General features: G+C 41.5%; 1 protein-coding gene across 6 annotated transcripts in view; it reads right to left on the bottom strand.

The window, feature by feature from the left end:
• PHC2 (polyhomeotic homolog 2) overlaps window positions 1-25,028 on the bottom strand; it is a 102,817-nt gene extending 77,789 nt beyond the window's left edge. For 2 of the 6 annotated variants that reach the window (XM_060140623.1, XM_060140628.1), the window contains exon 1: window positions 24,122-24,761. The gene's annotated coding sequence lies outside the window, so the exon portion shown is untranslated. Of the gene's footprint in view, window positions 1-22,600; window positions 22,639-24,121; window positions 24,762-24,918 lie in introns of those variants that run through there. The other 4 variants (XM_060140624.1, XM_060140627.1, XM_060140629.1 and 1 more) reach the window with 4 other exon arrangements.
• Window positions 25,029-25,469: the final 441 nt, after the last annotated feature.

Here is a 25,469-nt window from a genome sequence, read left to right as displayed (position 1 = left end):
ATGCCCTCCTGCCAGTTATGACAACAAAAAAAATCTCCAGACATCGTCAAATGTCCCTTTGGGGACAAAAATCACCCTCAGTTGAGAAATACTGTCTGATATTTTAGGTAGTCTTCTGTAAATAGTAGGCAACTGATTTATAATCCAGTGTGACAATCTTTGTCTTTTAATGGGAACATTTAGTCTATTCACATTTAATGTAATAGTACAGTTTTTGTTTGCCTCAAAATACCTCTAATTTTCCAGAGCTGTCTTCCTCTGCCTGGGTCCACTGAAAGGAAGAATGTGTAGCTTCAAAACTAGAAGAGGCACATGAAGTTATTTTACTTTCTCCTGCAGAACCCCTGCTAGCTCATCTGGTGATTTACACAAGTTAAAACAGGGCACCTCCTGTGGGTAGATGCTGCCCCACTGGCACATGGCTTGGCAAGTGGAAGATATCTTTGTGAGAATTAGAAAAATGCACCCCTTTCTCTGGGCAGAAGCAGCTCAGAGCGAGGCACAGCTTCTGGTGACTGGAATGAGGACTAGAATTTTGCCTCCACTAACTTGTTGGCAGGAGGTCCTTGTAAAGCAAACAATCTGCAGAAAGAATTATGGAAGCCTTGGTCTTCTGGCTTCCATTGTTGATGCTGAGAAATTAGCCATCAGCCTAACTGCTACTTCTCTGATGATAATCTATTTATTTATCACAGAATTGTCTCTGGTTATCTGCAGGTTTACAATGATGTATTTTAAGTGTGTATATCTTTTCATTTGCTAGCTTGAGACTCATTAGGCTTCTTGAATCTATGGATTGGTGTTTTATGTCAGTTTGAGAAAATTTGCAGCCATCATCTCTTCAAGTATGCCTCTGTCCCAAACTGCTTCTCCTCACCATCTGGGACTCTCATTAAAAGCATGTTAGGGCTATTCTATCCTTTATGTCTCTTATCCTATCTTGTATATGTTCTATCATTTTACCTCCTCTCGCATTCTGGTTACGTCCTTTAGATCCACTGTTCAGTTCTCTCCTCAGCTGTGTATAATCTGTTGATTAATATGTTCACTGAGTTCTTAATTTCGGTTATTGTATTTTTCAGTTTTGGAAGTTCTATTTAGTTCCTTTTCTAATCTTTTACAACATGTTTTATAGATTCCTGTTCCTGCAGATATTTTCAAGCTCATTTAAAAAAACCCTTTAAATGTAGTCAACACAGTTGTTTTAGAGTCTGCCTAATAACTGCAATATCTGAAGTTGTTTTTTTTTTTTTCCTGCGGTACGCGGGCCTCTCACTGTTGTGGCCTCTCCCGTTGCGGAGCACAGGCTCCGGACGCGCAGGCTCAGCGGCCATGGCTCATGGGCCCAGCCGCTCCACGGCATGTGGGATCCTCCCGGACCGGGGCACGAACCTGTGTCCCCTGCATCGGCAGGCGGACTCTCAACCACTGCGCCACCAGGGAACCCCTACCTGAAGTTTTTGTGGGACTTTGTGTTGTCTGCTCTCTCTATTGGTTATTACTCAGGGTAGCCTGTTATTTTTTGGAACTAATTATCTTTGACTACTACTGGTCATTATACTTGGGAAAAAAATCATTTTTGAGATTGAGTCCTGAGGATAATGGCACAATCCTCCAGAAAGGATTTTCCTTTGCTTCTGCCAGGCACCAGGGGACATGACTAGTATTCATTCTGGTCTAAGTTAATAAAAGTTTTAGGTTCTCTGGACCACCTGTGTCAACAAGTCTGAACTGCTCCAGGGCTGGTTTACTTTCACTTTACTCTTACTCTGAAGGTATAGCTCTTCATGGTCCCAGCTTACAAAGGGGAGGGCTTATTAGATTTCTTACCTAGGTTTTGATTCTTGCCCTGTAAGGCTACCAACAACCCAGTTTGATTTCACAGATATTTCTTCCAGATTAGCAAATGTCTTTAGAGAAAAGGAGGCTTTGAGTGCTCAGCTTACATCTCTGGGTCCTTGCTTTACCCTAGATTTTGACTCAGGTCTACAAATCTTGCTATTTTGTTAGCTCTTCAATACATTTAAGAAAATTAAAAAGAATATTTCTCTCAACCTTTAGAGTTGTCCTCAGTGGTTCTAACTATCTAGCCCACCACTACCAGAAATGAAAAGTCCTAGATTAAGAGGGATGAGAAGCCACTAGAGTACTTTTAAACAGAGGAGCAAGGTAATCAACTAGTTTATTTTGGTCACATTCTGTTAGACTCTGTTTATAAGCTGAAGGGATAACATATTTAAAACATTAACCGAAAAAGAAAATAACAGTTTGAATTGTGTGAATTTGGTATTTGCACAATGTCTGCTTTACAGGGATGTGTGTAATGAAAACGACTTTACATCAAGTTTGAGGATTTAATCAGAGTGCAAGGATGCATGAGTAGGTAAATACAAATACGGAGTCTGATACTGTTCAGTGATGTCCAGCTTACAAGTCAGACCTCCCTCATATACTCGCTGAAGGATCTAAAATAAAACGTTAACGGCATCACTTTGGGGTGGTGGGATAGCAGGGGTTTTTCCCTTGGCTTTGCTTATCCACACCACCCCCTACCCCAGCACCAATCTTCTAGAATGAAAATATATTCTTTTTATAATAAGAAAAAATTGATTGATATAAAATAGAGTTCCTTTCCCTTATGGATACATCTAATCCACCACCTCACACCAGCCGTTTCTAGGTCCAGTCCATCTAATTAGCAGAGACGTCTACAATCTCCTAATTCCATCTTTTTGTCATGCTCAGTTCATACACAGCTTTTCTCGCCGCCCAGCATAAAGAGTAACATTTAGCCATCAGCAGTGGGTAGGTGGCTCACAATACATGTATTTGTTGAACTGAAAACAGATTGCTAAAATCCAGAAATTTACCCACATAACAGTAACAAAATATCACATATTTCAAATGTGATTATTTTCTACCAAATAATCTTTTTTTTTTTTTTTTTTTTTTTTTTTTGCGGTACGTGGGCCTCTCACTGTTGTGGCCTCTCCCGTTGCGGAGCACAGGCTCCGGACGCGCAGGCTCAGCGGCCATGGCCCACGGGCCCAGCTGCTCCGCAGCATGTGGGATCTTCCCGGACCGGGGCACGAACCCGTGTCCCCTGCATCAGCAGGCGGACTCTTAACCACTGTGCCACCAGGGAAACCTCCAAATAATCTGCATTTTAAACTATCCTTATGGCATTATATTATATCTTATACCCAAACTAAATAAAAATATTTTGTGAGAATACCCAAGGGGAAAGTTACTGTTATGATGACTTCATGTATTGTTCCTAGAAGGCTGGTCTGTTCTATACTTAGTAATTCTGTGCAGTGCTGCTCAATAAGGCTTATTTGCCTCTCCTGCCTGGAGGGAATCATACCTGCCCTCGCTCCTTTACAGAGAAAACAAATGCCTGGAACAAGCTGGAATTTCCAGGAAAAACATCCAAGCTCAGTTCAAGCCCCTGTGGGATGACTGCACTGATGCCATCTTCAATGTGTCTTCCTTTCCCCCTCTGGCTGGCATGGCTCCTTGTCTGCTGCCTCACTGACTGCAGCTTTGCCTTGGAGAGCAGACTGTCTTTGTGAATGACTTGCTCAGGGAGCATGTGCAGGACGAGCCCAGAGCCTCCCTCCATGGGAACGTGAGAGGAGAAGCTGAAGAATGGGCTGAGAGCAGCAGCTGAATGGAACGGGTCATGCTGCTTCTTGAGGCTGAAAAGGCCAATCCTGTAAAGGAGTCGATGAGAGCACCTCATCGGGTTTCACCCCACGGGCCCTGTGTGTGCAGAGAGGGCTGGGAAACACTGCTCTGCACGTGAGCGGGGGCAGTGAGACTCCGGGGCTGCTCTCCAGACACACTTATTCACTCATCTGTTTCATTCAATTTTATTTGTACAAAAGGTCGGTTGAGGCAACGGCAGACTAAGCCTTTAGAGACCATGGGCTATGCAAATAGAACCTTAATGGAAGATTAAATCAGCCAAGGTCCCCCTCAGTGCTTTTCCATTTGTGGGACTGGAACTGGCAGTAGCAGGGGATGAATCACTCTTATTATATTTGAATGGCTTCTTTACAAAAATAGCAGGCACTATAATAAAGCAGCCCCAGAAATACCTAGTAACAAACAATAAAAATACCTTCCTATAAAGAGAATGAACATGATATTATGGTCATGGTTAAAAAGCAAGCATGATAAATCAAGGCACCAACTATGGGGGTCCTCTTTTTCTTTATCACCTAATGAAGAACCAAGACTTTCTTTACTTGGAAACTTCTGTTTATTATGATTACTACTCCAAAATAATTTCTAAATATGCAGTGAACTACTTCTCAACAATTATGTATTACCCAGCTAGCTTCATTATCTAGTATATTCATTTCTTTAAAAAATAAGATCTCAAAAGAGTTAAGATTATTTTTCTGTGGATTATGGGAGAAGTTAATGATCAGGAAGTCAGCATAAATACTATATTATCCTTACACCGATTCAGATTTCACTAAAATATATTTAAATCATCAATCAGGAAGACTCAATATAATCGTTTGTTTACCCCTCAAAAGGTGTATTACTGTTGATTATTATGTCTTTAACATATAGCTTTATAATTGAGAGACAACTAGGGAATAAGCCTAGAGATTTTAAATTACCTTAAGATATTGCCAGTTCCCCCCAAAATGCACAGAAATATGTATGGAATATCTCTATTTCCTTGTTTTTACATTAAGAAAAAATTTAACATTCAAAAATCAATCAGTGGAAATCACCAGATCAATACAATAAAGATGATCATATGATGATCACTATAGATGAAGATAAAGCATTTGACAAAATTCAATACCCTATCGCGACAACTCTAAGCAAACTAGGAATAGAAGAAAACTTCCCCAATTTGATAAAGGACACGTAACAAAAACCTACAGCTAACATCATATTTATTTAGTGAAAGACCAAATGTGTTCTCCCTAAGACCGGTAACGACAATTCAATTGTCTATTCAATATTATACTGGACGTTCTAGATAAATCAGGAAAAAAGGCATAGAGATTGGAAAGGAAGAAGTAATACTGTATTTATTTGAAGACAATGATTGTATTTGTAGAAAGTCCTAAGGAGTCTACCAAAAAACCCTATTAGCACTAAAGTGAATTTATCAAAGTCACAGGATACAACGACAGAAAGAGGTAAAGTAACTTGACCAAAGTGACTCAAATAGTAATAGAGGAGCCAGAATTCAAACCCAGGTAGTCTGGCCCTGGAGCGTTCCTCTAAACTATTACTTATATGGTCACTTAATAATCAAGGTGTTACTATACACAGATACCCAAACACTAACGTCATTTCTCTTCTTCTATTCGATTACCCTAAATTTTCATGAAGGGGTAGAAAAAAATAAGATGTGAATTCTAGTCCTCACTCTCTATATAAAAAGCATGAATGCTGATTGTCTAATAAAATCAAAGCTGTAGATCTAATCCTTATACAGGCTAGTGCATTTCACACTGGAAAGAACCTCGCTAATACAGCTCAGATATATGTACCCTACCCAGCCCCAACCCAGATAAGTTGCACATGCTCAAGTTCAGTGCAGCTTATCTCTAGTAGTAGAAAACGAAACTTGAAAGAGTACTATGATGCATCAGGACCATCATTCTTGTATGTGAAGGACAGCATGTTCACTGACAAATTCAAAAACAGAATTTTAAAAACTGGTGTAGACTTCAAAAGTAAGGCACCGATATCCATAAGACAAAGTAAAGACTGGTAGCATTTATGTCTTTAAAGAAGAAGCTTGGGTTATCATCAGGGACTTTACATATGGAGTTTTAAGTAGTTATAATCAAAGTTGTACCAGAAATAGCAAGAATAATAGGATAACTAGCATTGCTAAATTACAAGTATTTATTGAACCTACTATCAAATACTGAAGTCTTGAAATACAGCCAGTCTACCAACACTGGAGAGGGCATAGGCAGAGAAAACTACAGCAGGAGACTGAGGTAGCTTCGTCATGAGCTAAATCAAGGAAGCTGCCAGCAAAGCAGATAAAATTATATGAACTTGGCGTAGCTGGAAAACAACCACAGAAAAACCACTCCATGACAGCAATCTCAAATATGAAGGCTCTTTATGAAGATCATAAGTTTAAAAGACAGAGTTGCAAACACTGCCAGGCTTTGCTAATAGTGACTACAACCTCAAACTAAAAGGTCTGTCTTTGAGTGACAGGTGGTATGGTATTACGAATGTATCACGCTTTTTTGGTTAAATTGGCCTATATGGAAAATAATATACTGTCCTTATTGCCTTATTGTTGTTTTGTTCTACTCTACGTAAATTATGAACTTTAAATTCTTTTTCTAATGAAAGATACCGATTATCCATCCAACTCTGTCTTACAATGCCTCTTGTGGCCCAGAGTACATGATTGCAACATGAATGGCCCAAGGCTGTGTTTATGGCCTACTGACAACAGAATTATGGTGCTACTGAGGGGAATACAGTATGGCATTGCGAGAAGTAGCATGGTGTGATGGAAAAACTTGAACAAGTCATTTGGTATCTCTGGATCTCAGCTTTTTCACTGAACACCTAATATGTAATACCTAAAACCCAAATTTATAGGGTTATTGTGAAGATTAAATGAGATGCCTGGCACACGTAAGATGCTAAATAAATATGTGAGCATGTATATTTGCACATGTATTACCCCCACCCCTGCCACCATGTTCGCTAGCGTGCTCTCTCTCTCTCTCTCACACACACACACACATACACACACACACACACACACACACACACACACACACGAAAGGTTAATAGTTGAGCTTGATTTATTGCCCATAACCTGGCCCAAGGCTAGACTGTTGTAATTGGCTTCACTTATTTTCAGTGTGGGCAGCAAGGACTTCGAGAAAAATATTAATTCTGGGTCAGTAGTTGGTGGAGGGTTCCACAGTTTAAACACTATTAGCGTTTTCTTTGTCTGACCTTCTCACTGTAGTTTTGATCTTTACCTCAATAGTTCCGACTGTTTTACTCCTTGTTTGAACATTGGGATGAGGCATGAAACTGAACATTTAAACACTGAAGACCATCGATAAAGAAGGAATTTAAACAGATAGTAGGGCAGTTAAAGGGCTTATTAAAGCCAAGACTGAGCTGGTTACAGCTCTGTACAACCATGGAACCTCAGTAAATCACCATCTGGGCAGCCTCAGCCCTATTTGGAAATTCCTTTTTGACTCCCTGCCATTCTAATAACAATGAATTAGTCTCTAAATCCCCTAAACACTATTTTGATTTATCTAGATGTATGACTTTGTTACTTTAAATACAGATCTGCTTTTTAACTATCCAAAAACCGTGTCTGAAGTGACAGAGTTTCTTTAAAGAAAGGAACCTACAATCAATATGTAAAGTCCCTAGAAAAGATGTTAGAGACTTTCACTTAAAAACTGGAGAAACAGGGACTCTCCTGCCTCAAAAAACTAAAAAACTGGACAAAATACATAAAGCAATGTCTTTCGGACACTGGTTGACAGACAATACAGGCCTGTGATCTAAGAAAAAAGAAACAAAGTGAGCCCTGAGATTGTGTCAGCTTATTGCCTGGAGGAGTTTCCAGGATGCATCGCAGGGACAGGGAACCCAAACAGAGCTCAGTGGTCTCACTGGGCTGAAGAGACTGAGATGAGAGATCCAGGAGGTCAAAATGGCTAGAATTTGTGAAACAGAGAACCACAGAGAAGGGTGCTGAACAGAGAGAAGGAGAAAGAGACAGAGAGGCACACACTCCGCAGTTATATTTATAGACAGGCCTCCTTGGAATCTTTGGCTGAGTACAGATTTTCATACTCATGAGAGGAAACTACTCAACACTACTATAAAGAAGTTAGGAGAACAATTCCCAGAGTTCACACAGGGCTGGGAATAGTTTGTGTTCACATCAGTCAGAGTAGAAAGACCTTGTAACATTTAAGGAATTAGATAGAATCTTCAGAAGGGTATTGTCATAGCAGTGGGAGCTATATTAGTCCTAGAATAAAGACTGCTTTGGACCCACCATAACAAAGCTTAAAAGCAATCCCTGAAAGGATCCAGCTGATTCCAGGTAACTTAACTACGTTCCAAAGCAAAATATAGCAACCAAGAATATAAAATTAACCATGTCCAGTATCCAATAAAAAATTACCAGGCAGGAAAAGAAACTCATTAACCAGGAGAAAACAATATAAATAAAAACATACCCAGAAATGACAAGGATGGAAGAACTAGCAGACAGGGATATTAAAACACCTTTAATAAATATGTTCCACACAAAGTAAAGGAAAACAAACATGAGGACAAGAGAAAGGAAATGTAAAAAAACTTAAACATCTGGAGACTACACTATAACATCTGAAATTACAAATACACTGAATTAGATTAACAATAGAATAGGAACTTCAGAAGGAAAGATCAGTAAACTTAAAGACACCATATTAGAAACTATCCAAAATGAAGCACAGATAGACATTAGACAGAATAAAAATGAACAAAGCATCAGTGGTCTGTGGGACAATATCAAGCAATATAACATTCATGAATTTGGAGTTTTTGAAAGAAAAGAGATCTGGAGAGGAAGGGGACAGAAAAAAAATTTGAAGAAATAATGGCTACAATTTTTCCAAATTTGATGAAAATTATAAACCCATAGATCCAAGGAGCTCAAATCCAAGAAGAATAAATATGAAGAAAACAATTCCAAGGAACATCATAATCAAATTGCCAAAATGATAAAAAGAAAATCTTAAAAGCAGCCAGAGAAAAAAGACACATTACAGAGGACCAAAGATAAGAATTAAAGCATATTTCTTATCATAAAGTATTCAAGCCAGCGGGCAATGAATAGACATCTTTAAAGCCCTAGAGGGAAAAAACCCATCAACTGAGAATTCTTTACTCAGCAAAAATCTCTCTCAAAATGAAGGTAAAATAGAACTTTTAAAACAGAAAAACACTGAAAGAATTAATTCTGTCATACCTGAACTACCAAATATATTAAAAGAAGTTCTTTAGGCTAAAGGAAATTGATAAAAGATGGAAACACAAAGGAAAAAAAAAGGGTGTCCAAACAATAAATAAGTGGATAAATAAAAAAGTCATGTTTTCTTATTTTGAAAAGTTAACTGATTATTTAACACAAAAATAACATATTAAATAAAATATATAATAATAGTGCGAAGGACAGGAGGGGATAAATGGAAGTATATAGTTTTAAAGTTCTACCCTATACATAAAGTGATTTAATATTATTTGAGGATAAACAAGGATCAGTTAAAGATGTATATCATAAACATGAAAGCAACTACTAAAAAAGATAAAACAAAGACATAGGCAATAAACCGATCATAAAGATACAATGAAGTCATAAATAAGAAATGTAAATAATCCAAACTTGGGCAAAAAAGAGAAAAAAGGAACAAAGAACAGATGGGATAAATAGAAAACAAACAGCAAGATGGTCAATTTAAACCCAAACATATCAATAATTACAATAAAAGTAAATTGTTTAAACATCCCAATTAAAAGGCAGAAATTTTCATACTGGATTAGAAAGGAAGACCCAACTAAATGCTTTCTAAAGGAAACCCACTTTAAAAATAAAGAGATATAGGTTGCTTCCATGACCTGGCTATTGTAAATAGTGTTGCAATGAACACTGGGGTGCATGTGTCTTTTTGAGTTATGGTTTTCTCTAGGTATATGCCCAGTAGTGGGATTGCTGGGTCATATGGTAATTCTATTTTTAGCTTTTTAAGGATTGCTGGGTCATATGGTAATTCTATTTTTAGTTTTTTAAGGAACCTCCATACTGTTCTCCATAGTGGCTGTATCAATTCACATTCCCACCAACAGTGCAAGAGGGTCCTCTTTTCTCCACACCCTCTCCAGCATTTATTGTTTGTAGATTTTTTGATGATGGCCATTCGACAGACGAATGGATAAAGAAGCTGTGGTACATATATACAATGGAATATTACTCAGCCATAAAAGGAACAAAATTGGGTCATTTGTAGAGACGTGGATGGACCTAGAGACTGTCACACAGAGTGAAGTACGTCAGAAAAACAAATATCGTATATTAATGCATAAATGTGGAATCTAGAAAAATGGTACAGATGAACCCGTTTGCAAGGCAGAAATAGAGACACAGACGTAGAGAACAAATGTATGGACATCAAGTGGGGAAAGGAGGGGGTTGGATGAGTTGGGACATTAGGATTGACAAACATATACTAACTAATATGTATGAAATAGATAACTAATGAGAATCTGCTGTATAGCACAGGGAACTCCACTGTACAGTAGAAGCTAACACAACATTGTAAAACAACTATACCCCAATTAAAAAAAAAGACATATATATACTTATATATATATTTACACACACACACACACACACACATACACACACACACACACATATATATAGGTTAAAAGTAAAAGCGTGGGGCTTCCCTGGTGGCGCAGTGGTTGAGAGTCCGCCTGCCGATGCAGGGGACACGGGTTCGTGACCCGGTCCGGGAGGATCGCGCGTGCCGCGGAGGGGCTGGGCCCGTGAGCCATGGCCACTGGGCCTGCGCGTCCGGAGCCTGTGCTCCGCAACGGGAGAGGCCACACAGTGAGAGGCCCGCGTACCCCACACACACACACACACACACACACACACACACACACACACACACACACACACACACACACACACACACACACACACACACACACACACACACACACACACACACAAAGTAAAAGGGTGGAAAAGATATATCATGTAAACAAAAACCATAGGAAAGCTGCAGTGACCAAATCAATATTGGGCAATGTAGACTTCAGAACAAAGAATATTACCAGGGAAAAAGAAGATTATTTTAAAGTGATTTCATCAAGAGGACCTACGATCCTAAATGTGTATACACTCAGCGTCAGAATTTCAAAACACATAATGCTAAAACTGATAGAACTAAAAAGAGGAAAAGAAAAATTTACAGTTTTAGAAATTTCAATTCTCCTGTCCTAGTACTTGGTAAAACAAGTAGTCAGAAAAATTAATAAAGATATAGAAGTCTTGAACAAGAATTCTTGTTCAAGACTTGAACAAGAATTATATTGGAAATCAATAATAGAAAGCTATTAAGAAAATCTTATTATTTGGAAACAAAACAACACATTTCAAAGTAATCCATGGGTCAAAGGAGAAATCACAAGGGAAATTAGAAAATATTTTGAACCAAATGAAATGAAAAACATTTCATATCAAAATTTATAGGATATAGCTAAAACATTACTCGGAAGAAATTTTAGAGCATTAAACATCTATATTAGAAAAGATCTCAAATTATTAATTTCAGTTTCTACATTAACTAGAGTGGAAATCAATGAAATAGAAAGCAGAAAAACTATAGAGAAAAAAATCAACAAAATGAAAAGCTTGTTCTTTGAAAAGATCAATAAAATGGATAAACCTCTAGTCAGACTGAAGAGAAAAAGAGAAGAGAGAAGGCACATTATCAATAATAGGAATGAAAGAGATTCTGCAGACATTAGAAGGATAATAAGGTAATATCATGAACTTTGTGACAGTAAAGTAAACAACTTAGGGGAAATGGGTAACTTGAAAGACACAAGCTATTAGAGCTCACTCAAGCAAAAACAGATAACCTGAAGAGCCCTTTATTTAACAAAGAGCCTGAATCCTTGGTTAAAACCTTTCCACAAAGCAAACTCCAGGACCAGATGGTTTTATTGGTGAATTCTACTAAAGATTCAAGAAAGAAATAATACCAATTCTATATAAACTCTTCCAGAAAATAGAAAAAGGAAACTCTTACCTACTCTTTTAGGAGACCTGAAGTACTCTAATACCAAAACCACACAGGGATGTTTTTTAAAAAAGAAAAGATATTAAAGATAAAGGACATGGAGGAAGACAAACAACACAACACATGGAGGAAGACAAATGCAGTGAACACAGCGGAAAACATGGAGAGGAAGCGGCCAGAGGCTTGAAAAGGCTTTAGACATTGTCCCAGTGTCCTTTGTTGAATACCTCCCAAGTGCAAAGTGGACTTTTGGAGCTAGAGTGCCTGAGTTCAGGTCCTAGACCCACTGCTTACTAGTTATATAACTTTGGTCAAGTTACCTAACTTTTCTGTGCTTCAAAGCTCCCATTTATAAATGGAGATAATGATAGAAACCCCCTCATGTGGTTGTTATGAAGACTGAATGAGTAAATACATTTAAATGCTTATAATAGTGCCTCGCACATAGTAAGCACTACACAAGTTTTTGCTGAAATAATTATTATCATATACATTATATTAGTTGGTTGTCACCTTTATTAAGTCATGATATTTGCCCTCAAAATGAACTAAGTAGTACAAGAGGTAACTATTCCCCTTATATTAATTCCCTGTGGCTGGCATAACAAATTACCACTCTGTGGCTTAAAACAACAGAAATTCATTGCCTCATAGTCCTGGAAGCCATAAGTTCAATATCAGTTTTACTGGGATAAAATCAAGGGGTTGGCAAGGCCACACCACTGGAAATTCTCAGGGAGAATCCATTCCTGGACGCTTCCACTTTCTAGTGGCTGCCAGCTTTCCTTTGCTTGTGGTCACATCACTCTAATCTCTGCTTCTGTGGTTATGTTATGTCCTGTGTGTGTCAACTCTCCCTCTGCTTCTCTCTTATAAGGACATGTGTGATTGCATTTAGGGACCATTCAGATATCCAGAATAATCTGTCCATGTCAAGATCATTAACTTAATCACACTTGCAAAGACCCTTTTTCCTTACAAGTATTGTTCATAGGTTCCAGGGATTAGGACCTAATTATCTTTGGGTAGCCATCATTCAGCCTGCTACACTCATCACCAGGGGTAGATTGATCTTGTGTGGAAATACAACATAAACAACATTTTTTTTTTTTTTTTTTTTTGCGGTACGCGGGCCTCTCACTGCTGTGGCCTCTCCCGTTGCGGAGCACAGGCTCCAGACGCACAGGCTCAGCGGCCATGGCTCACGGGCCCAGCCGCTCTGCGGCATGTGGGATCTTCCCGGACCGGGTCACAAACCCGTGTCCCCTGCATCGGCAGGCGGACTCTCAACCACTGCGTCACCAGGGAAGCCCATAAACAACATTGTTAATCAACAATTCTACAATAAAAATTAAAAAAAATTTTTTAGAAAGGACATTTAGTTCTCTCTACAACAAACCTGTTAGGATATGCAAATATATTCCAAGGCACAATCTATCCACCTGGAGGTAGGTCCCAAAACCGTCAGTATAGCATCCACAGTGAACTATAACACCTCTATAACATAACATGCAAACTCAAACCTCTAAAATTATGATAAACATTACAGACTTTTTGCGGAGGGGCGAATGTTACTAGAAACTTATTTTGCCGTTTTGTGATCCAAATAAAATAGCTTATTAAAATGACTATTAAAATCAAGAAAATTGGGAGAAACTAGATTTGATGATGATAGTTATAACTAAAGGAAGGTTGAAAATAATTGGCTCACTCTTAATGACCGTGGGTACCCCCTCTCAAACCCTGCACGTTTACCCTGCACTACACAGTAGTGAAGAACTTCGCTTCTGGAATCAGACAGGCCTGAGTTCGAGACCTGCCTGTATTAGTGATATGACGGTGGACGAATCATTTCACCCCTTGGAGCCAGTTTCTTCACCTGTAAAATGGGAGTAATAAGAGTACCTGCCTCCTACAGTTGCTGTGAGGATTAAATAAGAACTCACATAATGTCCTAGCATGGAAATTAGCATATGAAATAAGTACTTGGTAAATTATAATCATAATTTATTATTATGTAATAAATACTACTCTTTCTCATAAAACTCTATCTTCTATTCTATTACAAATAGAAATATCATCTCATCTTCAATTTATTAATTTTCAGGGGTAGAGGAGTTTTCCCTTTAAGGACTGTGATCTCATGGGTGAAAGGCCCTAACACCACAAAGAAAAAGCAAAGTCAATAATGCAATCTGCAATTCTGGTATGTACATCTTTGAGGAAACAAGAAAAGAAGAATGAAGAAAGTAAGGATTTTATAAGCCAGTAAAGGACAGGAAGTAGGGTCCAAAGAGTTTAATGTGTGACCAAGGGTGCTAACATACAGCACTTGAGGTTTGGGGGAAACAAGAGAAAGTTAAGAATTTAAATAGCGAAGTCTAAAAAAGGGATGTAATAGATTCATTTTCTACAGGAATTCATTAAATGATTGGAACTTTGCGCTCTGGAGAGATGAGAGGATTGAGAGGAAGGAGGTATGATGGGGACAGTAAATGATGAAGAGTACAGACAAGATAAACACACACCAACTCCTTTTTACACCCCAGACACCAGCACTGGGACTGAGATGAAGTAGAAGATAGACCAGGAAAGCTCAAAACTCAAGAAAGCTTTGGTTCAGGACAAAGAAAACACTGCAAGCCATTCCAAGATACGGATGGTTGTTGATCTTACATCCCTAGCAGTTAGCCCAGTACCCTGCATGTCATCAATAAATCTGGGTTGAAGGAACAAATGTAAATGTACATATGCAATAGTAAAAATACTGGCAGTAGAGGAGAAGCTGAGCTAGAGGTTCCCTTCTCATCCCAGGGTTCTGTCTCCTGTCTCACTCCTGTCCAAACCAGCCTCCACACTGGGGATGTGAGGCTCTGAAAAGAATCTGATCACGTTTCTCCTGAAACGCTTCAACAGCTGCCCATGGCCTCTGACACGAAGTCCCAATTCCTTAGCCTGGAAACCAGCCTTCTGTGTTTGACGCCGACCTACTTTTCAGCCTGTTTCTGCCCCTGCCCGAGTCATACGTCATGCTCCCGTCATGTGGGGTTACTGGAACCCCCCATGTGTACTATGCTCTCACACACACGCCCCACCTTTGCACATGCCGCCCCTCCTCTCTGAGGTGCTCTGTCTGCCTGAGGGACTCCTCATCTCAAATGTATCTTTCTCCAGAAGGTGACACTTCTAAGCAGAGCTGGGTGATCCCCCCTCTAAGCTTTCAAAACACCTTGTCTATTCTTCTGTTATGGCACTAAGTACGATACCATAATCGATATTTCCATGTCTGTCTTCCCTCATAAACTTCTGGGCTGCCAGGACTGGGTTCGAGTCTTCTTCATATCCCTAGCTATTAGTATGTGGGTACAGAAGCTTTAGAAGTGTGCGTGGAAAAAACGAACAGATTTTAAAGACCAAAAGTAGAAATAAAGCTTAAATACTTGGGTGAACAAGACATGGCAGGATACTAAAAGACACTTAGGGATGAGTAGGTCCATCCCTATAATTAGAAGGTTTTATCTTGATGGCAGCTACAAAACTCCCCTCTAATTGTCCCTTGTTACCATGATCAGAGACAGATTTTGAGGCTGGATATACTACAGGCCTGACCCAGTATGATAGTCCCTATCTTATATTATTCCCAACCATTTCTCACACTCATTGTGCCTTTGAGAAAGCAATTTCATCTTCATACACTTTAGTGTCCCCATCTTCTGTGAAGTAACCCCTATTTCAAAATGCTCCAAAAGCCAAGTTCCTCTTTCATACTCTAATTCTCATTTTCTCTGTCTCTTACTACGTAGAATGGGAATTTTCAGTGCTAAATTAAGGATGAAAATCATCTGAGCCCAAATTTAGTGTACAACTCTGGGGAAGTTATCATACCTTTCTGTATCTCAACAGTCTCCTCCTTGAAATGCAATCGACCCTATATCCAGGAGGTCACAGGAAATAGTAAAAGGTACTTACTATGCACCTCACACGTATTAACTTGTTTAATTCTACAATCCTTCCAGGCAGGTACTATTATTATCTCCATATACACAAGAAGATGGAACACAAAGAGGGTGAAGATTTGAAGGGCTGTGAAGATCACAGCTAATGAAGGGTAGAGGCAGGGCGGGCTCTCCTGTCTGTGCTGTTAACCATGACCCTCTACTGCTTCTCTGCAGCCCAGTGAAAGGTACCGTGTACAGTACAAAACTCCAGTATATTCAAGTATAAAAAGAGACACTGAACAGTAGGCCTCGGGTATGGGGCAGTGTTGCACATTTCAATCCAAATGCATTTTACAGCCAAGAATAGACCTTAAACCACCCACCGTTTTTAGCTAAAATCAGAAGGTTCTCTTGTGATCTGGGCCATCAAGGAGATGGATTTGTGGAGATGGATCTGTCCTTCACTGTACGACACCTACAATTTAGAGGACACTGTCACTAGATGACATCCACCTTGGGGTGTGGCTTTATGGATCAACGAGTTAGGTTCTTCTCAGGAGTGATCATCCAGGAATAGAGATGCGGCAGAAGATACAATTGTGTTTATGCTTTTTCTACAGAAATTTATGCTTTAAAAAAGCATTAAATATTTAAGTCCATATCACCCTCCACTCAAAAAATTAATTTAGACAAAATTTAAGGAACATCCACTAGGTGCAGTACAATAACCTCATATTGTTCTCCAACTCTTATAGGCATATTCCCTGCTGGATAAATATTTGTTGAATGAATGAAAACTATTTCACAGACAGCTTCAGAGAAGCTCCGCATTTCCAGATGTTTCCTCAGAAGGAACGGGTGCCTTATAATAGTCACCTTTCCCCTAGAGAAAATATTCAGTCCCGCTTCAAGAGGGAGAACTTAACTCCTCAAGTCTCTAGAAAAGCCTAAAGCCACCTTTATCTGTACCCATGGTTTCTATGTCCTTCTCTTCCCCCATCAGAAAGAGAACACAGAAAGGTCAGGTTACATTGGTTTCTTGGGCCTGCACAAATTCCTGTGAGGTTCCCTCTTCTGTCAGGAAAAGTTTCCCTGGTAACCATATTTACACACTCACTTAATTCCCTCCCCTCCCTTGATTTGCCGGTTGGTATAAAAACTAATTTGCATTGAACTGCTGAAGCTTACAAGTTAATCAGTTGAACAGACTTACAAAATCTTGGAACTCGGCTTTTGGCCAAAACTGAATGTAATTCTCTTCAGTTCAAAAATTTTAAAACACATCAAATATGCATGCTGGATATTTCTGGCTATAGGTAAGGAAAAGAAGATTCTCCTAAAGGGCATCTGGCCAATATTATTAGATAGGAAGATCAAGAGAGGAAGAGGTACCTTACTTAGTTCTGAGTTAAGCAAGATCAGCTGTGATAAGGTGCAGGAAGAGATAAGTCAAGGACCAACACAGAAAGTCTGAGCCCTGTGAAATGATGAACTCGGGCCTAAGATTCTGGGTGATCAGAGCTCAGGACCTGGGTGAAGGAATGGGATATGAATATTGAGAATGGAGCATCATTAATTCATTCGCCAAGTATTTATTGAGCATCTAACAGTGCTTGGTGCTGGGAATATAGCAGTGGATAAGTCAGACCCAGATCCTGCTTACATAAAGATATTTAGCTAGCGAACCAATGTTGGCTTCGTTATTGAATCAAGTATCTTTGGGCTAGGGGCTCATTATATAATTTCCTACAAGGGCCAGAATTGGTTTCAGAGTATGGATGGAGCAGGGACTTACAGACAGAAACAAGCTCAAGAAGTCCTCCTTGGAGAAGGCAAGCTGGCAAGTCAAGAAGGCTTTGACTTCTACGATGTTTTCTTTACACCTTCAACAACCATGATACATGAGCTTCTAGATAGGGAGATGAAGGCTGTATTTATCGTAGGGCATAAAGCCAGTTACTTCACAGTATACATATATTTTCTAAAGAATAGAGTAAAAAGTATATAAAGGTACAAGCCATTCTTAAGTATATTCAACAACCATTTATTGAGTATCTGCTATGTTCAAAGAACAGTTTTAGGAATTGAAGCTATGGATAGGAAAAGACAGAGTCCTTAGCAATTACAACAATGTGGTAAGTGCTATAATGAGATGTTAAAGCGTAGCAGAAGATCAGAGAGGAAGGATACTAATTCATTAAAAGTGAGTTGGGAAATGCTTCTGAGATGTAACACTTGAACCTTTTCTTTTTTAATTTATTTATCTTTTTATTTTATTTTTGGCTGCATTGCGTCTTTGTTGCGGTGCGCGGGCTTCTCATCGCGGTGGCTTCTCTTGTTGCAGGGCAGGGGCTCTAGGCGCGTGGGCTTCAGTAGTTGTGGCACTTGGGCTCAGTAGTTGTGGCTCACAGGCTCTAGAGCGCAGGCTCAGTAGTTGTGGCACACGGGCTTAGTTGCTCCGCGGCATGTGGGATCTTCCTGGACCAGAGCTCGAACCCGAGTCCCCTGCATTGACAGGTGGACTCTCAACCACTGGGCCACCAGGGAAGCCCCACAATACTTGAATCTTAAAAGACACAGAAGTTTGTTGTTTTAAGCTGATAAATTTGATAATTTTTCCATAGCAATGACTACTACAGAGCCTTATGGAGGCTCTGCCAGCAGCACAAATAGGAGACCACAGAGAACACCTGGCTGCTTAGACGCTTTCATGATGTACACCATAGGGCATACTCTAAATTTCTTCATATTTTTATTTTATTTATTTATTTTTGCGGTACACGGGCCTCTCACTGTTGTGGCCTCTCCCGCCGCGGAGCACAAGCTCTGGACGCGCAGGCTCAGTGGCCATGGCTCACGGGCCTAGCTGCTCCGCGGCATGTGGGATCTTCCCAGACCGGGGCACGAACCCGTGTGGCCTGCATCGGCAGGCAGACTCTCAACCACTGCGTCACCAGGGAAGCCCTCTTCATACTTTTAATCTCACATATTCTTAGGCTCACCTGATCCATGATGGGGACAGAAAGTGAGAGTAAGCACTCTTATTCTGGGATGTGAATGACGCTGGTGATGGCAACAAAAACTCAATCTTGCCTGATAACCTATGCAAAGGAATCTAGGTGTTAGGACTTGGTCATGTGGTCAGCTAGTATCAAGTGGTGTCAGGACTTGGTCAGCACCTGGTCAAATGATTACTCAGAGAGACCCGGAGTGGGAGGAGCCTGGGGATGAGTAAATGCTATTTTTGAGAGAGCAATAACCATGAAAACCAGAAAAACTTAGTTTGTTGTCAGTTCCAAGTAGTGATTATAAAGCAAAAGTGAGAGACAATATGGAGAATTAAGCGCTTCTCGTTTTCATGATCCATACAGGTAGATGAAGGAATAGAATGGGCCAAAAAGGGAAGAGTGGGACATGAACATTCAAGGCAAATGTGGTGAACAGAGCCACATGGTTCAAACCTGCTGGACAGTCCCTGGTATGGGCACCAGTCTGGCTAAAAAGGCATCAGATCAGGGCAATTTGTATTATACCTGTTCAACCCCAATTTCTGTTTCAGTAGGTTGAGAAATGGTCTTCCTAGCTTCCTACCAATTGGGAATATGTGACTACCCAAGAAATAGAAATTAACCATTTCTTATTTAAATTGGGAGTAACAACACAATCAGGACAGTAACTCTATCCAATAATTCTCTCATGATATGATGGGTGAGTTTCCAGAAGCCATTCTGGGTAAATAATTCCTTGCCTCTTTATTCTCTACTCTTCATACTGGCTCTATACTTGAAATTCCAAATATCCCCCTTTTGCCCTTTATACCAGGAGTCCAAAATGAGAAGACAGGAAAATGTGATCATGTACTATGACGCAGCAAGGACTTTAGGCTATGCAAACAAAAGGAATTACACAGCACAAAATGTTTTCCCAGCTTTAGGAGGGAATATTGATACCTTCGGGTAGAATTGGTTCCATAATTTGTGGGGCCCAGTGCAAAACGAAACAGCAGGTCACCTTGTTAAAAAAGTATTAAGAATTTCAAGACAGCAACAACAGAGCATTAAACTGAGTGTGGAGCCCTTATAAATGCAGGGCCCTGGGAGGCGACACAGGTCACATACCCATGAAGTTGGCCCTGCCTTCAGGGACAGCATAGTATGGTCCTTTCGTTGAGCTTGAGAGTCAGAGCTGGGTCCAAATTCCATCTTTGCCCCTCATTACTTATGTGAGCAGGGACTTCCCTGGTGGTGCAGTGGTTAAGAATCTGCCTGTCAATGCAGGGGACACAGGTTTGATCCCCAGTCTGGGAAGATCCCACATGACGCGGAGCAACTAAGCCCATGTGCCACAACTACTGAGCCTGTGCCCTAGAGCCCGCGAGCCACAACCACTGAAGCCTGTGTGCCACAACTACTGAAGCCCGCGCACCTAGAGCCCAAGCTCTGCAACAAGAGAAGCCACCGCAATGGGAAGCCCGCGCACCACAATGAAGAGTAGTCCCCGCTCGCTGCAACTAGAGAAAGCCCGTGTGCAGCAACGAAGACCCAATGCAGCCAAAAATAAATAAATAAATAAATTTATTTAAAAAATTATGCAATCATAGCAGTTTATTTAGCCGCTCCATGTTTCCAAGAGGTTGTATGGCTGTAATCCTGTACTGTGAGGATTAAATGGGATAATGAATAGAATGTATACAAAGTGCTTAACACACAGTAAGCACTCCATAAATGGTAGCTATCTTATTATTGTTAAATGAAACGTGCAGGTAAATCTCAAAGCAGTAAGTTTAAGAAATGAATTGCTGAACTGCTATCAAGGATATGAAAGAATGAGAATGATATATTAGGGCAACTAAATTAATGAAGCAGGTAGGGAACAGCAAATCTTTTGCTTGACTGTTCCGCCTTCTCTAACCTCTTTCTTATTTCTCTCTTTTCCTTTTACTGCCAAACATACAAAGGGTGATCTACATGCTGTCTCCATTTCTTACCCACATCTCATGACCCCATCCTCTTTAATCTGGCATTTAATATCCCTATGGCCATCCCCCATGGAATTGAAGCTATTATTTTCAAAAAGTCACCAATGATCCCTGTTGGGATATAATGGACATTTCCCAACTTTTTCTGTAACATTTCATACTGCTGACCAATCCCTCCAGCTCGAAACCCTCTCTTTGCTTCACTTCTGCGATACTATACCCTCACGGCTAAGAGCATGTCTAATAGGCCTTGCATCTATCAGGTACATAAATAAATGATCGTGAAGAGAATTCATTCGTTGGGTGAATAAATGAGATGGTTCTTCTGCTTCTCTGATATTCCTTATTTTTCACCATACTGACCCCATTTCTTCTTCCTACCTCCCTGCATGTGGGCAATCTCCACTTTCCAGCCTTGGTCCTCTACACCTCTATTTCTATGCTGTTATACCGCTAACAACTAAGTGGGAACTAAGCTAATCTCATGGCTTCAATTATCACCTACGTATAAGACTCTCTGACTTCTCTCTTTTGAACACTAGGCCCCCCCACCAGTTCCAAATATTTGGGGGATCCATCCACTTATAAATTCCAGTATCACCTCAAGAGATCTAGCACTTGGCTTTTCCTCTTCTCTCCCGAACTGCCTTTTCTTTCTGTCTGTCCTATTTCTGTTGATCTTGTCACCTATGTTCAAGGCTACATTTGATTCTTCCTAATTTCTTGTCCTCCATATCTATCAGTCAGAGTCCTTTCATGTTTCCTTTATAATACTCATTGAACCTATCTCTTTCTATTTTCACTGCCATCACCCGAATTCAACCCCTTATCCCCCTCATATCTAAACTATTCAAATAACCTGCTAATTGGTTGTACAGTTCTTTCTATCCCTACTAAAGTTTATTCTCCACATTGTTGTTGAGAATCTTCATAAAATACTACTTTTATAAGCACACACTTCCCTAACCAAACATCTTCAGACTTTCCATCATACGGGATAAAGTTCTAACTCCTTAGTTCAGCATTAATGCCTGTTAAAATCTGGCTTCAAGCAACCCTTCCAATCTTACAACTTCTTTAGTTAAACCTTCTGATCTTGCCACATTGGTCAGTTTTATCAACTGACCCCTGAAAACTTTCTTCCATATTCCGGTCCTGTGTTTTATGAACATTTTTTTCCCCATCTAGAAATCCCTCCCACTTTCCTTCTCTATATAACAAAATCCACCATGTCTCTGAAAAAAGCCTTCCTGGATAATCATAGTCCACAATGATCTTTCTCTTTTTTCAACTCCTATAATATCATACCTTTAGCACTTTGAAAATTTACAGAAGAATTGCTTTACGCTGAATCCTCACAAGTATACGAAGTAGGTGGCATTATTACAGATAAAGAAACAAAGTCAAATAACATGTCCAAGTCACACAGCAAGTAACTGATAGAACTGGGATCTGAATCCTTGTTTAGCTGAGAATAATCCCCGGACTACACTATCCCTCTCATTTTCCTATCTCTTCCAAAGCACAAATACAGCACAGTATTTACACACAAGCAGGTGCTCAGTAAACATGCTGATTGAGAAGACTGCTTAAATAGCACCCGTGATTCTCCAGCACTTAGGAATTGTCAATCTCAGCAGACCACATTAGGCATATCCCCCCAGTGTCACGTTCTTTATGAGGCTTGATCTGTAATTGAGTTCAAGATGGGGTATTTGCCAAAAATTCACCATGATCCATTCTAAAAATAAATTTTGGTTCAAGCAAAGCTAAAAGGCTGTTATCTGAATCAAACATTAGGTGAGTTTTGGGGATGAGGTCTACTTTACCACGTCTGGGCCCATCCTTGCTCTGTTTCCAAATGGTCAGGAAGTAAAAATAGGCTGGCTGAATTGATGGCTTATGAGGTAAAATGGACTATCTATAGTTCTAGAAGTGGAGGCTAAGGCAGCAGAACAGGATTTTCTTTGCTCTGGTAGCTAAGACCTTAGTAAAAGAAGCCTAGTAAAAGTGAATCACGAGTGGAAACTGGATCAAAAGACGATAATAGTAAGGAGGGAAAGAGAACAGAAAGAAGGAAGTACTGGAAATAGTCTATTGAAGAGATGGTGCTGTCCTTTTCTGCAGTTGCTTTAAGCTGTCAGATCCAGCCCCCGCTCTCCAGGGCTGGCACCACTAACAGCAAGTTCTATCACCTCTGCATGATTCATGGTCTCAGTCCCAAACTGCTTGTCCTGACCCATATCACAGTCCAGATCCTTCCAGCTTCTGATCTGCTTACTCATTTCCCAAGGTCTCACAAATCTGACCTCACAGATTTGACATTCAGCATGGCTTCCCTGGCTATGACCCATGTTACTCCCTTATTGTATGGTTTAGATTTGCCCTCCTGGGATGATGCCTCTAGCGCCATACCTATGCCCAGTTTTCCACCCCTCTACCTTGGAGCTACAGACGCATTTTCACTGGAAAATGTGGTGGGAATTAGAAATTCTAGGTTACTTTATCGAGAAAGGAAAAAGGCCATGGCTGCACTATAAAGCCATTGCCTAGAGATACCATGCTCCTTAAGTGTCTGTATTCACAGTTTCCTCTGCTTTGGCTGCCCTTCCTGTTCTTCCCAATATTCTCTGCAAGGCAAACTCCTATTCATCCTTCAAGACCTTAAACATGTTTTTCTCTGGAAAGCCTTCCTGGATCCTCTCAGACAGTTAATTGTTCCCTCCTCTGTGCTTCTTCATGTACACATCTATTATGCTGTTATCACTTTTACTGGCAATTTTATTTCTGTTTCTCCCACTGTTTCTTTGAGGACAAGGACTAATTATCTTATTTATCTTTGCATCCCCAAGACATAGCAGAGTGCCTGGCAAGCAGCAAGAGTTTGTTGTTGTGTGATAAAAGACATCAAGAGCAACATGAAAGTGCAATTTGCACTTCACTTGCAAAAATCAAATTGGTTCCTGGTACTTTGCATGTGTAACCACATTCTTCCTTGATTTAGAAGAAAGGACTTTAGCCTCATAAAGGAAATTCTACTGATATCACTGGCACATTAGCCAGTTTTTCCTCTGCACTGGTGATAGAAACATCCCCCCTCCCACACACACACACTTCCGAGAAGCTCCCAGGGCAAGCTTAATATTAGTGGCACATGGCCCATCCTACCATTTCTATTGTAGTGAAAGCTAAATTACACTGTAAGCCTAATGCTGCCACCAATCTTAGTGAATTGGTGGTGAGGGGGGTGGGTAATTAAAAGAACACACTCCTGTAGCAGACCTCGGAGGAGGATGAGGGAGAAAGACGAATTTAATCCTGGCCTTATAAAAAATTTGTTAGAAACTCACGCAAAACAGCCGCTTCCTCTGGACATGACAGACCCGATCCAGGTGTCCAGCAGTGACCTTTTCCCATGAGTGTCAGGTCATCACCCAGCACAGAAAACAAGGGGCCAGTGCCTTTCTTGGGCATCCCTCCTTCTGAAACCTGGCAAATCATGGGGCCTGCCTTTCCTTTAGGGGATTGTCCGCTCCTCCCTGCACCGACAATCCCCAGGTCCCTTGGCTGGTGGCCCCCAAGCACCACTCTTGCCTTCGTCCCACCGGGGCCCCAGCTTGACTCCGGGTCAAAAGTGCCGGCGGCTGGACTGTCAGGTCGCGGCTGGGGAGGGGGCGCCGAGGTCAGGCCCCACCCCTGGGTCTCCTCGCACTCTGCGGGATGCGCGGAGGAGACGCAGGCCGCGCAAGGCCACGGGCTGCTGAGGCTCGGGCCTCTGCGCGGGAGGGGCTCAACGACCCGAGAAACAGCGCGAGTGCTGGTACTTCAGCAGCTACCCCGCAGCCTCCCGCAAGCCCTGGCCTCGGAGCTGCCCCGCAGCCCTAGCCTCGGCTGCGTCTCGGCCCCCGGGCGCGGTGCGGCCGGTCGATCCGCCGGTCTGGGCTGCTCGGCCTCCACCGCGGATCCCGGGTCGGGCCGCCGCCGCCTGCCGGCCGGTGCCCACGGCAATGCCCCGCCCCGCGCGGCCCGGCCCGGCCGTGACAGCTGGGTGCCCAAAGGGTTAAGCCGGCAGAGCTGCGGCCCAAGTGCCCCGCGCGCTGCAAGTCCGCCGCGAGCCGGCCCCAGCGCGCACGCGCCCGCCCGTTACCTGCGGTCGCGTTCGCGCTCCTCCTCCACCTGGCCGCTCTCTCCCGGGGGCCGCCCCTCAGCCCGCCCCCTCGGCTCGGCGCCGCGCACCCTGCTGGCTACTCGGCCAAGGCCCGGGGAGGAGGGGCGTGGGGGCGATTACCATATATTAGCATACCAGCGTGCATCACGTGGCGTCTCCAGCCAATGGTCATTCTGGAAAGGCGGGGATTGGGCTGAACACGCCCAGGTGCTGCTCCGGGCCTGAACCGGTGGCCACGGCAACGGCTGGGAGGGCGGGGGAGTGGGGAGGCACAGAGCATCTCCCCTACCTGAGCTCCTTGTGGAGGCATCCGCACGTTTCCCACCCCGCGGAAGGAGAGGGGCTGAATTTGGCTCCTCTCAGAAGGATTCAGATTCAGCAGACATTTATCGTGCATTTACCACGTGCCTAACACTTTTCTGCAGAATGTGATTCTCGGGATAACCCTGTGATGTCGGGACTATTAACCCCACTTGATAGAAGGGAAAGAGGAGGCTCAGGGACGGTAGGTCACTCACCCAAAGTCACAC

The sequence above is a fragment of the Lagenorhynchus albirostris genome, chromosome 2 (assembly GCF_949774975.1).
Source record: "Lagenorhynchus albirostris chromosome 2, mLagAlb1.1, whole genome shotgun sequence".
Taxonomy (NCBI): Eukaryota; Metazoa; Chordata; class Mammalia; order Artiodactyla; family Delphinidae; genus Lagenorhynchus; species Lagenorhynchus albirostris.
This window is presented reverse-complemented; position numbering and strand designations above follow the sequence as displayed.